We start from the raw sequence: 13,396 nt of genomic DNA, 5'->3' as shown, positions 1-13,396 counted from the left end.
TTAAAAAAAACCAATAATGAGGTGGCAAGTCCAAACACGGCACATTTAATTTTTTTATTTTTTATTTTATAATTTATTGTAACGGCCACATATCAATCTATAACAACTGTAGCAAATCTTAAAAAAAGGCTATAACAACCGTGTATGAAAGGGTGATTCAAAAATTGGGACAATGACAACTGGATTTACGCCTTATTGCGTAAAATAATATGGCACTTAACCCAACGCAGTATAATATGACACCTAATCAATAAATATTAAATTGAAATACTATTTTACCCCGTTGTTAACTCGTGTAATATACGAAAATTTATTTTTGAAAGAAAAAATTGATTTTGAGTTTTAATATTTTATGTTTAGAAAATTTTGACTATAACAACTGCATATGAAAGGGTGATCCAAAAGTTGGGATAATGACAACGCGATTTACTCGTTGTTGCGTAAAATAATATGGCCAACAATGATTTAGACCACTAAAAAATACACCACTAATAGCACTAATGCATTGGAAATGATAAAAAAAAAGAAAAAAAAAAAAAAAGAAACAAGGCATAGAAAGTGGGCGGGGCCCACTGCCACATCATTAGTGGTCCTTCTAGTGCTCCATTTCTAGTGCTCCCAAGCATTTTTCATAATATGGCACCTAACCCAATGCAGTATAATATGTCACCTAATCAATAAAAATTAAATTGAAATGTTATTTTACCTAGTTGTTAATCCGTGCAATATATGGAAACTTATTTTTGAAAGAAAAAATTGATTTTGAGTTTTAATATTTCATGTTTAAAAAATTTTAATAATTGAAAGTCAGATTCAAAGAGATTTGCTAATAACTAATAAAAAATTTTGTCACTGTGTGTGTGATCATATGTAAAAGACTCATAAAAATAATTTTTTTCAAAATTAAAAAAAAAAGAGAGTATATTCTCAACCTAAAAACATCTTGGACCTCTTTTACTACACAAAATTGGAGAGATGTTTCACCAATTTTTCTTTTTTTATATTTTTATATATATGTATTTTAGCAGACTTTGTATTGAGATGCGGAATTTTCAATTTTTACTACAAAATAAATCGCACAACAGTAAAGTCCTACAAATGTGTTGCTTGGAATCTCCACAAATATATTAAAATTATAGAGTTTGTTAGAACATTAAATTTATTTGTAAATACTTTTGTTAGTTAAAAATGCATTAACAAAAAGTATAAGGAACAATATAAAGAGTGTTAGAATATTAACTGAGAGCGAGTTTTTATGTGCATTAGGGCCAAGCTAGGCCAAGGCGTGGTAATGGGCCGTTCTGTAGGCCGCGGTAAAAAAGGTTGAGGTAAAGGACCTTGTAGTTAGCTCGGTCCAAATATGGTTACAGTCACCACGGTCGAAGTGACAATTAGCTCGATCATAGTATTTGGAACCGAGGTATTTGGGCTTCTGATAGTGAACCTTGCTCTTGTTAGCTCGGTCCTAACTTGCTATATCTAGCTCGGTCTCGACAGGCAACCAAGATGCAAGTGAACAAAAGCCGAGCTATGGGTTGCATGTGAAGGTGCTGGATTAAGTATGGCAAAGAGATAGTGTTAGCTCGGTCAAGTTGTCATCCAACCGAGGTAAAACCATCTCACTTGATTTAAGCAGTGAGGGGGGGTTGAAGGATAAGCATTATCTTTCAGGAATGTGATTCCTAGGAGGACTCTGAACGGAGGAATAAGAGTCCTACTAGGATTGTGCCACGCGAAACCTATAAAAGCTTGCAACATAACCTAAGTACAGGTAACACAACTTTGATTCCCGAATACACAGAGTTTTTGTCTACTTGTCTATTTTGCTGACTTAGGCATCGGAGAGGTATCCGGCACACACCCACCGGCTAGCTCACGTTTGTGTTTTCAGGGAGTAAAGCGACGACGTTTGGAGGAGCGCAAACTTGATCAACAGGATTATACGAGAAGATTATTTCGTGCTTGTACAATTGGCGCCGTCTGTTGGAATTCCAGAAAGAACAAAACCTCTTGATTGAATTTTCCTCGCTAGTTGGAAGCAATGGCGCACAATGAAGACTTGCCACAATCAGCTATTGACGAGCAAACTCCGGAGGGGGGTGAGAGGCGCGAAGGTTTGCCTTTTATCCCTCCTATGGCGGATTTAGAACCCCAGCGACAAAACCCCCGGAGGGATGCAAGGGAGGCGGGCTGGCAGCCCCCGTTGCTCTCAAAGTCCTAAAAGACAAAGGTGGAGGATGGACCCTCAAATTCTAGAGGATCGCGTGAAGGAACAGGACGAGTTAATAAGGAGGATGGCGGCAGACATGGAGTCAATGAAGCGCCAGATAAAAGGAAAAGGGGTGGCGACAGGAGAGGGGCGCAAAGGCAACACGTCCCCTCGCTACTCGGAGGATCGTGATAGGCGTACCACACCATCGCAAGCAGAAAGTAGGAGCCTTAAAACAGGTGACACTCAATCAAGGACTTCCAAGACTCGTTACTTCAGGTCTGAGAGAACGAGAACTGAAAGGTCATATACTGAGGGAAGCACCTATCGGCCCTCACACACACACCAGACATCATCCAGGCACACGGAGTTGCCTAGATCGTCTGACTTGCGAACTGTGCTTGAAGAAAGGGCCCGATGGAAGAAGGATACCAGGGCACGTGACCCACGCAGAGTTTCAGCCCTTCAGTGGCTGGCCCCTCGGACACATAGAAGCGTCGAGGTAGGAATGCCAATGCCGCGCCTTGCTTACGAACCAACAAACAAAGCATTAGCAAGGTTACAGAGCTTGTCATTCGTTCTGGCAATTGAGAACGCGCCACTACCTTCAGGCTTCCACCAGCCCAAATTCACTACTTATGAGGGGAAGACGGACCCCTACATGCATTTGAGCCACTTTTGCCAGGTTATGGCAGTATACCGGCGGAATGAGGCCTTGATGTGTATCCTGTTCCCATCTAGCCTTGGTGACCTAGGTCTAACCTGGTTCGAAAGGCTACCAGAAGGCAGCATCGCCTCCTGGGCACAATTGGCAGAGGCGTTCGTGACTAGGTTCAGAACAAACACCAAGACACTGGTGGAGATCGACCAGCTACTCTCCATTGACATGGGCGACAAGGAGACGTTGAGATCCTACAACAGTCACTACTGGGAAACCTTCAACCAGATTGGGGATTGCCCTACAAACCTAGCCATAGCACAATACAAACGGGGCCTGCCAGTCGGTAATAAATTGAGAAACTCAATTACAATGACGCCGCCCCTCATGATGGAGGCCTTAATGGAGAGAGTGCACCAACATATAGGCGTGGAGGAAGACAGCGCCCGTGCTAAAGTGAAATTTGGCATAACAGCAATACTAGATAAAAAGTCTTCAGCAAAAGTCAACACGGTAGAACAACCCAGCAGGAATGGGCAAGGCAGGCGGGCTAACAGAGAAGACCCAGACAAAAGAAGGTTAAGAGTTCGCACTACCATTACCACAGTGTTCAAAAAACCAATCTACCAGATTCTCAGTGAGATGCGTAATGAACCTTTCGTCCGATGGCCAACTAAGTTAAGAGAAACACAAAAAGACTATGACGAGAGGTCCTGGTGCACCTTCCATGATGAAAAGGGGCACCGCACTAAAAATTTCATGCTATTGAGGCAGCATTTGGAGGAGTTAGTGGCAGCTGGGCACCTGGACCAGTACATAGAAGGAGGGATGCAGCCAGCCCTCCAGAACCACAATAACCCAAACAGGATGCCGGTCGACGCTCCACCTCAAGGCGTAATTAATGTAATACATGGGGTATTCGAACCTGAGCGAGTATGTGAGCTTAGGGGAATGATCAAAAAGGATGAGCACTTGAGGGAGGTATTAAGTGCACAACCTATCGTTAAAAAGGGGAGAACAGAGGCCACAAATGTCATATCTTTTTCAAACAAAGATTTAGCAAGGATATACTGCCCTCACAATGATGCATTGGTTGTCACTCTACGTGTCAAGAATTTCGATATCAAGCGGATTCTGATTGACCAAGGAAGCTCATGTGAGATAATGTATTATGAAACCTTCAAACAACTGAAACTGGAGGACAAAGACATGGCACCTGCAACATCTCCCCTAATCGGATTCAACTCAATGCCAGAGTGGCCAGTGGGCAAGACAATCCTCCCAGTTAAGGCAGGAACCATGATGAAACAGATGGAATTCTGGGTATTGAAAGCCCCTTCCACTTACAATATAATTTTGGGGAGGACATGGTTGCATGCCATGCGATCGGTAGCGTCAACGAAGCTGGAGTAATTGAAGAGGTCTTTGGAGACCAAATTATGTCAAAACAGTGCTTCGTCACAGTAAATGGCAGCCGCGCTGCAAAAGGGTTTGTACAGATGGTCGAAGAGCCAGAAAGCAATGAACTATTTGCAGATATCGGCAAGACAGCTGAACAGAAGGCAGTGGAAGACTTGGTACAGGTAAGGATAGATGAAAAAGACCCAGAAAAGTTCTTTTTGCTCTGGTCGTCTTTGTCCAGCACTGAGAGAATAGAGGTCATGGAATTCTTAACCTCTAACATCGAAGTGTTTGCCTGGACGCCGTATGACATGCCTGGCATTGACCCAAACTTCATCTGTCACCAACTGAACGTCCATCCAACTGCCAGACCAATTATACAGCGCACTCGCAGATCAGCATTCCACCATGCCGAGATAGTGGCAGAAGAAATGGGAAACCTACTGGAGGCAGGAGCCATTAAAAAAGTGCACTATCCCAGATGGATCTCTAATACCGTAGTAGTGCCAAAGAAGAACGAAAAATGGTGTGTCTGTGTGGACTACAAAACAGTCAACAAGGCATGCCCAAAGGACAGTTTTCCCCTACCATGGATAGACCAACTGGTAGACCTGACGGCAGGACACAATCGACTTAGCTTCCTTGATGCGTACAGAGGTTACCATCAGATCGCTATGTATGAACTAGATCAGGAGGTCACATCCTTTACAACACCTAGAGGATTATATTGTTACAAGGTCATGCCCTTTGGCCTAAAAAACGCAGGGGCAACATTCCAACGGATGGTCACCAAGATGTTTGAACCATTGTTAGGTAAAACAATGGAGGCTTACATAGATGACATGGTGGTCAAAAGCAAGAATGAAAAGGACCATCTTAGGGACCTAGGTGAAATGTTCCAGATTCTGAAGAAGAACAAGTTGCACCTAAATGCATCCAAGTGTGTATTCGGCGTAGGATCAGGCAAATTCCAAGGCTTTCTGGTGACCAACCGAGGTATTGAAGCAGACCCCTCCCAGATCAAAGCAATCCAGGATCTAAAAAGGCCCAACACAGTAAAAGAGGTGCAACATCTCACTAGCCTAGTTGCCGCACTCAACCGGTTCATAAGTCGGTCATCAGACAGATGTCGGCCATTCTTCCAAGCATTAAAAGCCAAGTTTGAGTGGGATGAAGAATGCGACCGCGCCCTAGAAAGCTTAAAAGAGTACATGTCTTCTCCACCATTGCTAGTAACCCCAATACCTAGAGAAGAGCTCTTTTTGTACTTAGCAGTTTCACAGCACGCAGTAAGCGCAGTATTGGTCAGAGCGGAAGGAATCCAACACCTGTCCATCTTTTATGTTAGCAAAACCTTGTTGGGCGCAGAAACCAGGTACCTACCATTGGAAAAACTAGCCTTAGCCTTGATGATGGCCTCAAGGAAGTTGTCGCATTACTTCCACGCCCACACCATAATCGTCCTAACAGCTTTTCTATTAAAAGCTTTGTTTGAGAGGGCGAACTTTTCTGGGCGAATCTTGAAGTGGGCGGTGGAATTGGGACAGTTTGATATCAAGTTTCAACCCAGAACCGCAATAAAAGCCTAGGATTTGGCAGACTTTGTGGCAAAATTCACACCAGGAAGTCGTCACATCTGCCCAGTTGACTTGACTGGTACAACAGCAAAGGGGATGGAAAGTGCCACTGGAACTGCGCAACCCCCAAAACAAGATGCCCAGCCACATCCCAAGGCATACCAGATTGAAGAAAGGGAGGAAGAGGCAAGCTGTGCTATACCCAGCAATGACTCATCAACAAGCAAAAACTTGGTACAGTCAGATAGTGAAGAGCAAACCCCAACAGTAGGCGTGGACTTGGAATAAAACATCAGCAACACTCATGACCCCAAAACATCATCCGACCCCTCCACTTGCTGGAAGCTATTTGTTGGAGAGATGTGGAAGCTCTTCGTGGATGGAGCATCCAATAAGCACAGTGCAGGACTAGGCATAGTCCTCGTCTCACCAGATGGCCTAATAATGGAACAAGTAGTCAACCTTGGCTTCCTAGCCTCAAACAACGAGGCGGAGTATGAAGCACTCTTAGCAGGCCTAAAATCAGCACTCTTCATGTAGACCACCGAGCTAAAGGTTTACAGTGACTCCCAGCTGGTAGTAAACCAGATTTTAGGCGACTACAAAGCAAAAGATGAGAGGATGGCAAAGTATCAAGAGTTAGTCAGAAGGGAAATCATGAAATTCGAAGTGGTGCGAATAGAGCAGATCGGCCAGAAAGAAAACAGCAGAGCAGACGAACTAGCAGGCTTTGCTTCGATGGCAGATACATCCATCCCATATCTATTACTGATCGACTTCCTACCAAGACCAAGCATTGAAGAACCCGAAGTAACTGAGGTATGTTGCGCCGAACTAGGCCCTTCCTGGATGGATCCCATTATAGTATTCTTAAAAGATAGCATCTTACCTAAAGAGAAGAAAGAAGCCAACAAGATCAGAGCAAAGTCACAGTGATTTTGGCTCTCCCCATCAATGGCCTTGTACAAAAAATCCTTCACAAGACCTTACTTGAAATGTGTCCGTCCCAGCAAGGTCGAGGCATTCTTGTTTATAGCGATCCCGGTTGTCCCTTTACTGTTCTGTTGTATTCCGGACTCAGTTCCGTGAAGTTGGTAGTGGTATCTATCTTGTTGTCGTCCTTTAATTCCACTTGATTGAGTTTTAGGATGTTTTGAGCAGGGTTGTTACAGGTTGGTTAGGCCTTGGTTTCAATTCCTTGTTGTTCAATTTTTAGGCGATCCGCTCGAGCGGGTCTTCTTGCGCTCGAGCGGTGTGCTCGAGCGGGGATTGCATACCTCCAGTATTTCGTGTTCCTGCAAAACTTCTGCAGATGTGATTTTTACGCTCGAGCGGGTTTGTTTACGCTCGAGCGGTAGCGCTCGAGCGGGTCGGTTGGCGCTCGAGCGGGTAGTACTTTTTGGATATAGGTTCTGGGAGGGGGAAACCTACGCTTGAGCGGACTGGTTTGCACGCTCGAGCGGAAGTGCTTTATTCTTGTGTCTTGGCGCTCGAGCGAGCATTATTGCGCTCGAGCGTGTCCAGATTTTGTTCTTGGCGCTCGAGCGTTGTGTTCTCCGCTCGAGCGGGTCATGCGTATATGAGTTATCCGCTGGGTCATTTTAAATCACTTTTTCACTTTTCTTCTCTCTTACTTTTCCAAAAAACCCCATTGTTGAGCTTCTCACTCTAGAACTCTACCTTCTCTCTAGGTATTGATCTAGTAGGAGTGATTTCCTCACCTTTGGCCTTTACAAAAAAGTTGTTGATCGTCGAGGGCTATCTTTTGATCCGAAAAATTCGTGGGTTGGAGCACTTTCATTTCCATCATCTTCTTGGTTGGGTGTTATTCTTTGAGGTAGGGATAACCTACTCCTTACTATGGGTTTTGTCTTTAAATTTTAGTATTTTGAGATGATGGGGTTGGTTTGGTGATGTTGTGAAAGTTTGGGGCTTTTGCATAAATTACAAAAGTTGGGGTTTTAGCTATATAAAACCTAGTTGCATGTTTGGTATGGAAAGGTGAAATTAATGTTAAAACATTAATGAAAATGGGACCTAAGGGTTGTAATGTTAATTATGGAAAATGCCCTAATTACATTAGTTAATTAATTCGTATAATTAATTATGAGAAATGAGGAATTGATTTGGAAAGTTATGGGATTAAAGGGTGTAGTTGGATTATTTATCGCTCACCTAGTTGAAATGTTGATTATATATATCCATTGTTGCATTTATTTTCTGTATAGAAATAACTGCCTTGGGCTATCGGTGGAGGATAGTCTTGATTGTTGTAGACAATGCATGACGATTAGGCAAACTGAAACTAATCACTGGAATGTGTCATTGAGTATGACGGTTGAAAGAATACATTAAACTTATGTATTGTGTGATGATGTGTATAATTATTGTTTATATGCATTGTGTGGTGTTGGAGGAGATAGGGGATGTACTCCACGGTTTAGGGGAAGATAGGGGATGGACCTCTAAACCGGATGTTGTTGGGAGGAGATAGGGGATGGACTCCATAGATAGAGCTCATATGCTTATCTAATTATGTGATGACACAGCTCATATGCTTGTCTTTGGAAGTGTGATAGTGCTCTTATGCATATCTATGGAAGTGATGATATAGCTTGTATGCTTATCTGTTGGTGTGTGATATAGCTAGTATGCTTATCTATTATGAAATGGGAAAGTGTGTAATATGAGTTACTGTCTCATATAAGTTGTTTGGCCAGGTTCTGAGCCATGGTTATAAATTGAGAATTGAAAATGGATTGTAACATAGACTTGTATGTCATGAAACCGTAAAGTGTGATAAGGGAAAGTATCAGTGTTGGCCATCTATCAATTGCTAATCTTTTAGTCATTGTTCATATTTGGTTTAGTGTATTTCTGCTGGGGTGTGGCTCACCCTATATGGGAACATCATTTTTAGGTACAGGTAGCATGCCACCTCCAAGGACATAACTTGGATGATGATGAGAGTTGAAGACTCTTTCTTTTGTTTATTTTGATGTATTACATGTAAATTCAAGCCAAGGGCTTAATATGTATTGAGTTAGTACTCTTCTTTTTGTAACCAAGTGTTAACTTGGAAAGCTGTAAGCCCATAGGGCATTTGCTTTTGTTGTTAACATGTAATAAAGTTGTAAGAATTACTCTGATGAATAGAAATGGTTGATTTCTTTTGTATCAATGCATGTCTAAAATGTTGGTTTAATGCTATTTTTTTTGAGGGCGTTACATTGTTCGAGATACACGAAGGTGTATGCGGAAGCCACCAAGGGGGAAGATCATTGGCCTACAGAGCAATTTCGCAAGGATATTAGTGGCCTTACATGCAAGCAGATTTAGAGAAGTATGTCAAGAAGTGCGAGAAATGTCAGAAGTTCGCACACCAAATACATCAACCAGCCAGAGAGCTTCTACCATTAACTAGCCCATGGCCCTTCGCAATGTGGGGCTTGGACATAGTAGAACCACTTCTAACGGTGTCCGGCAACAGAAAGTTCTTTCTTGCAGCAACAGACTACTTTACAAAATAGGTGGAAGCAGAAGCACTCGCCTCAATAAAAGAGAAAGATGTGAAGAAGTTCATCTGGCAGAATATCATCACTCGGTTTGGCATACCCAAGGCTCTAATATCAGACAACGGCACTTAGTTCGATGGCAAAATTTTTAGAGGTTTTTGTGAGAAGTACAAGATAGAATTCCACAACTCTACACCAGCATACCCCCAAGCAAACGGCCAGGCGAAACCATCAAACAAAGTCGTCTTAGATGGATTGAAGAAAAGGCTGGAGAAAGCAAAAGGCAAGTGGGCTAAGGAGCTCCCTCATGTTTTATGGGCTTACCGTACCACACCTCGGCAGTCAACTGGAGAAACACCTTTTTCCTTGGCCTATGGCATGAAAGCAGTAATCCCACTGGAAGTCGGCCTCCCCACTATTAGAAGTGAAAATTTTAACCCTGACTTAAATGGAGAAGTCATAGCATTGGAGCTCGACCTTGCAGAAGAGAGAAGAAAAAGAGCACTGGTTCACATTGCTTCGTACCAGCAAGAGTTATCCAGAAAATATAACAAGACAATGCATCCGAGGCAATTCAAAATTGGAGATTGGGTGCTACGCAAAGTAATGGGAAATACTCTGGTACCAGGAGATGGCAAGTTAGGGCCTAATTGGGAAGGTCCATACAAAGTGGTTGGCTTAGCTGGAAAATGGGCATATCACTTGAAAGATGGAGACAACAAAGCAATTCCCAGGCCATAGAACACTGCCAATCTCAAACTGTTTTATTTTTAGTTCTTCTTTAAAATACTTGTTATTTTTCTTCTTTCAATAAAACAAGTAGTTCTCTTTTCAGTATGATTCTTTCTTCTATAAAAGTTGTTTCAATGAAACTAGGGGCAATGAAAAACAGAGTTGGCAGGAATAACCAACTTTGAGCTCTCTTCAGTCAAGATCAGGATCTAGGCTGAAGAAGTTTGGCAGGAACAACCAAACACTTGGTTCTAAGTTGGCAGGAATAACCAACTTTGAGCTCTCTCCAGCCAAGATCAGGATCTAGGCTGAAGAAGTTGGCAAGAATAACCAACACTTGGCTCTAAGTTGGCAGGAATAACCAACTTTGAGCTCTCTTCAGCCAAGATCAGGATCTAGGCTGAAGAAGTTGGCAGGAATAACCAACACACGGCTCTAAGTTGGCAAGAATAATCGACTTTGAGCTCTCTTCAACCAAGATCAGGATCTAGGCTAAAGAGTGGTTGGCTGAAATAACCAACTTTAAGTACTCTTCAGTCGAGATAAGGATCTAGGCTGAAGAGTGGTTGGCTGGAATAACCAAACTTTAAGTACTCTTCAGCCGAGATAAGGATCTAGGCTGAAGAGTGGTTGGCTGGAATAACCAACTTTAAGTACTCTTCAGCCGAGATAAGGATCCAGGCCGAAGAGTGGTTGGCTGGAATAACCAATTTTTGGAACCTTTCAGCCGAAATAAGGATCTAGGCTGAAGAGGTTGGCAAGTATAACCAAACAGATTACAAGGTTAAGACCGAGATAGGTATCTCGGCCAGAAAATATTATACTTCACGCAAATCATAATAGACAATAAATACAAGCATGGAGTAAACCAGACAAATAGTTAAGGAAAACAAAATAAGATTTCATTCAAAATTCAAGTCAAAGTTACAAGAAGTGGGACTTTAGCCCGGTTACACATTCTTTCCAAGAGTAAAAAGAAGAAAATATAGGATCAAGCAAAAAGGTCGTCGAGATCTGTATCCAGATCAACTCGAAGCCCAGTTTCAGCAGGTGGCTCGGTCAAATTTTCAACCAAGTCTTCCACCAGTGGCTCCACCTGAGCTGACTGAACAACGGGATCATTGGCTACAACCGGGGCATTATTGGGTTCTGGGGACTCTTCTTCTTCCTCAACTTGAAGAAATTTTTGCTGAATAGCGTTGGCATACTCCGCCATATAGCCCGGGATGAAGTGAGGAGGGGGATTCTGGAATACCTCAGTTTCTTCACCTTGATCGAGCTTATGGACGGCTGCCTTCCACCCACACTTGAAGAAAATGTCTTTGGTAGCTTCGCACTGCAAGACGTATGTGGCTTCGTCCTCCTTGTAACCGCGGTCTTCCACGTCCTCCATCTTCTTCTCAAGCTCGGTTATCTCGGCGTTCTTCTTCTTTTCGACCTTAGCCAGCTCACGCAGATAGCAGTCCTTTAGCTTAGTCAAGGCCTTTTGTTTGTCCCCCTCCGCCGAATCTACTAGCCTGGTGAGTCGGGCGACTTCTGATTGAAGCTCGACCATTTTTTGTTTGGCTTCGTTTAGCTCGGCCGTCTTGCTATCGGGCTCAGCCACGGCCAACCTTGTCATCTTGCGCAGTTCCAACACACGTTTTTGTGCAATATGGTTTTTCTGCATGGCCTGCAAGAGGGCGGTAAGCAATTTTAAGTGAAAACCGAGCAAACAGATGTCCAAAATAGGAAAACAAAGGAAAAAGTACTCATTAGCACCATTGATTTGGTGGCCGAGCAGATGGCTTTCAGCTCAGTGAGATGGTCATGGTGTTCCATGTTAGGGGGCAAGCACACGCTCTTAGCCAGGTTGAAAGCGAGCGTGTGGTCTTTGTCTGCCACCACTGAATCTGTGTCTCTTATGGCTTGGTTTTGGTATGATAATTTCGGGGCCCATTCAGAGGAGCTAGCCCGGTTAGAACGCTCAGGCTCTGGGCTTAGCAAAGTGATTTGTGGAAGCACGGTTTCATCCTCGTCAACAAGGCGTGGCTCGGTTGTGGAAGTCCGAGCGCACTTGCTTGGCCGAGATGATGATGGCTGGGCGGTTGGAAGGGCTACCATGGCCTCTTGTGTTTGGCTGGCTTGTGGTACCTCGGCTTGATTTATTTCGGTGATAAGGGCCCTAATTGCTCTCTTCTTGGCCATTTCTTGTTCCGCTGTTAATGGGATCAGATTGATTTGAGGTAGTGTTAGATCTGGTTTTGGAGAGGGTTCCAGAAGGAAATCTGTCACCCTGGTCTTCCTTCTACTACTATATTTGTATGTCGGTTCAAAATTAAGTAGCTCGGCCCAACCTCGATCACGATATCTTAGTGCGGTGCGGAGTGCGTCAAGATTGGGGTAACTGTACTGCGACTTTAGTTGGTTCAAATTTGCATAAAGAAAAAGACAACGGTTAGTACGGTGCAAAACGTATAAACAATAAAGAGCGCACAAAGCTAAGCTGAGGTATTCATACCGGCTACTCCCTTATTCCAGTTAATACAGTCGCCCGGTATCTGGGCTTCCTGGTCTTCGAAGTTGCCCGAGACCCAGAAAAAGTCATCGTCATTTACATCTTTATTTGGGGTGTTTTTTATTATTTTCTCTCGGCGGCGTCTTATTCTTAAGCAGTATACCCAGCTGTCTTCATTTTGGCCTAATGAGTATTGGTGAAATAACTCGGCTAGACCGAGGTTGAGGCCAAGCCGGCAATTTAGCTCGGCAATGCCATTTATTATTCTGTAAGAATTGGTGCTGAGTTGAGTTGGGCATATTCTAGTCTGCCTTAGCAATTCACAGAGGAGTGGCTGTACGGGGAATCGGAGTCCAACTTCTACAATAGAAAGGACGGTGAAGGGAACAAACCCCTGTTTTCCCCATGGAGTTGTGTCTAGCTCGACCAGGGAAAGATGGACGTCATACGAAATTTGGTAATCCTTTCGGAACTCGGCTATGGCCCCTGGAGAGTTCACTAAAAATCGATACTTCCCCATGTGGACTTAAATTATGTATAATTTAGCTCGGAGTGCTAGCTCGGTGTTGAGATGACCTTCAATATCTCGGTTGAGTGTGCAAAGGTGTGCCTGGCCAACCTAGTCAGTCTGCAAAGTGGAGATTAAAAGTGTTAAGCCCAGATCGTTGGACTGTGCTAAAAGAAACAACAACAAAATAGATAGAATCCTAGCTCGGCTACGTGGGATACTATCCGATCTTAGCTCGGTTGGAGCGAAGGACTTTAGCTCGGTTAAGTGGAATGAGGGGTTCGTAGCCCGGTTGAAGC

Source organism: Camellia sinensis, chromosome 15, assembly GCF_055761805.1.
Source record: "Camellia sinensis isolate YWXY chromosome 15, ASM5576180v1, whole genome shotgun sequence".
NCBI lineage: Eukaryota > Viridiplantae > Streptophyta > Magnoliopsida > Ericales > Theaceae > Camellia > Camellia sinensis.
Note: the sequence above shows the minus strand (reverse complement) of the source record.